Source organism: Lactuca saligna, chromosome 9 (assembly GCF_052625555.1).
Source record: "Lactuca saligna cultivar CGN05327 chromosome 9, ASM5262555v1, whole genome shotgun sequence".
In the NCBI taxonomy this organism is placed as follows: domain Eukaryota; kingdom Viridiplantae; phylum Streptophyta; class Magnoliopsida; order Asterales; family Asteraceae; genus Lactuca; species Lactuca saligna.
In genome coordinates, this window is record NC_136425.1 from 167,871,199 (window position 1) to 167,873,497 (window position 2,299).

Sequence of the window (2,299 nt, forward strand, 5' to 3'; positions counted from 1 at the left end):
AAAATTTGCTGAAAAATATTAATTTCAATAATTTTTGGTGTTAAAATGTCAAGAAAAATAGTTTAAGGACCAAACCGGGAAGTATTTAGTAAACAGGGTTGAAAATGTAAATTTTACAAATAATAAGGGGCTGAAAACAGGAATATTTCAAGGCTAGTTCAATGTACACAATTTGATCAAATAATTGTACCGCGACTATCGACGAAATACAATACATTACAATACCCAAAAGTCGTTGTTAAACGAATTGGCTCGGTCTCGAGCCAATAGAAATCTACAACTACTAACACTACGACACTACGATTCATACAAGTAACGTTTGGTATTACATATACATGCGAGTGTGCACAGACGTCTACGCACCATCTTTGGGCCCCACAAGTGTAAAATCTTGTTCGTTGAGCCTAGCTAGCCCAATGACCTGATCTTAAGGCCTGAAGACATTTTTTTTACGGTGTGTTGGGTTTTACCGATCCGACACAACGTAAATGGACTTTCAATGGCTTGTATACCACCGGTCCCCAAGGGTCCTTTGGTATTGCTAGTAAAGTCTACATTTCATGCGAGGGGGGTCGGGGACCCCTCGTACATTTTATCCCCAACCGGCTAATGGAGTTACCGGGGTCTTCGTGATCTCTTTCTCTTCGGATGTGGGACTACACCTAGTCAGGGCGATTGGATAACGCGATTAGTACTGACGACGCCTTCGGAGTCGTTAGTATAACTATAAACTGGGCGTTTGTGTAACGCGGGTTTGTAGTAAATAATCCTGCTCGAAAACCTTCCAACGTCGCCTGGGACTGACACTATACGCTATGCAATGGTTTCAATGTAACATCACGTAATTCAAGGAACTAGGAGAACATCGGGTTTTCCTAGGGTTTTCAATACGAACTGATTTGAAATGCATACATTTTCAACGAACATTTTTTTTACAAGTATAGAAACGAACAAGCATACCTATGGATCTTCACAAACGTTTTCGAAAACTTATCTTTTCAGAAAATATCGGATTTTCTGGTGGTTTTTCAAACAATACAAACATTCGATTTCAAACACTACTTATGAACTCACCAACATTTCATATGTTGACGTTTTTCAAAATACTTGTATTCTCAGGGAGCCAGTGAATCAAGGGAAATCATATCCAGTGACGGTTGCGGTTTATTTTTGTATGAATTGAACAACTTAATTTTTGGGGAATGTAATGTTTAAACAATGTATGATATGTAAACACTACTGGTTGTACTATGTTGATGAATGGTGACGAATGTTGTTATGTTTCATATATATTCAATGTTATGGTATTCAATTGAGTCACGACAGCCCCCGGACGTTTCCGCCGTCTGGTTCGGGGGTGTGACAGGTTGGTATCAGAGCTAGGGCACGGGTCGATGTGTTCGACAGGGACGTCGAACCCTACAATGGGGGGTGAAGGTGGGTTGCACCCGATCCTACATCGGCTTGGAAGGAGAACGAAACATCTACTTATAAGGGGTGTGGATACCTTCCTTGTCACAACGCGTTTTAAATCCGTGAGGGCAGCAGATCCCATAAGAACTCTGCAGTTAAGCGTGCTCGGGCGGGAGTAGTACCGGGATGGGTGACCCCCTGGGAAGTCCTCGTGCCGAGTGGCCCAAAGCGGACAATATTGTGATACGTGCCAAAGGGGGGTGTTACAAATGGTATCAGAGCTAGGGCACGGGTCGATGTGTTCGACAGGGACGTCGAACCCTATAATGGGGGGTGAAGGTGGGTTGCACCCGATCCTACATCGGCTGGGAAGGAGAACTAAGCATTCCTTATAAGGGGTGTGGATACCTTCCCTATCACAACGCGTTTTAAAGCCGTGAGGGCAGCAGATCCCATAAGAACTCTGCAGTTAAGCGTGCTCGGGCGGGAGTAGTACCGGGATGGGTGACCCCCTGGGAAGTCCTCGTGCCGACTGGCCCAAAGCGGACAATATTGTGATACGTGCCAGAGGGGGGTGTTACAAATGGTATCAGAGCTAGGGCACGGGTCGATGTGTTCGACAGGGACGTCGAACCCTACAATGGGGGGTGAAGGTGGGTTGCACCCGATCCTACATCGGCTTGGAAGGAGAACGAAACATCTACTTATAAGGGGTGTGGATACCTTCCTTGTCACAACGCGTTTTAAATCCGTGAGGGCAGCAAATCCCATAAGAACTCTGCAGTTAAGCGTGCTCGGGCGGGAGTAGTACCGGGATGGGTGACCCCCTGGGAAGTCCTCGTGCCGAGTGGCCCAAAGCGGACAATATTGTGATACGTGCCAAAGG

At 45.5% G+C, this 2,299-nt stretch overlaps 1 pseudogene; it reads left to right on the forward strand.

Annotated features, from left to right (window-relative positions):
- Positions 1-1,518: 1,518 nt before the first annotated feature.
- Positions 1,519-1,636, forward strand: LOC145018980 (5S ribosomal RNA; annotated as a pseudogene).
- Positions 1,637-2,299: the final 663 nt, after the last annotated feature.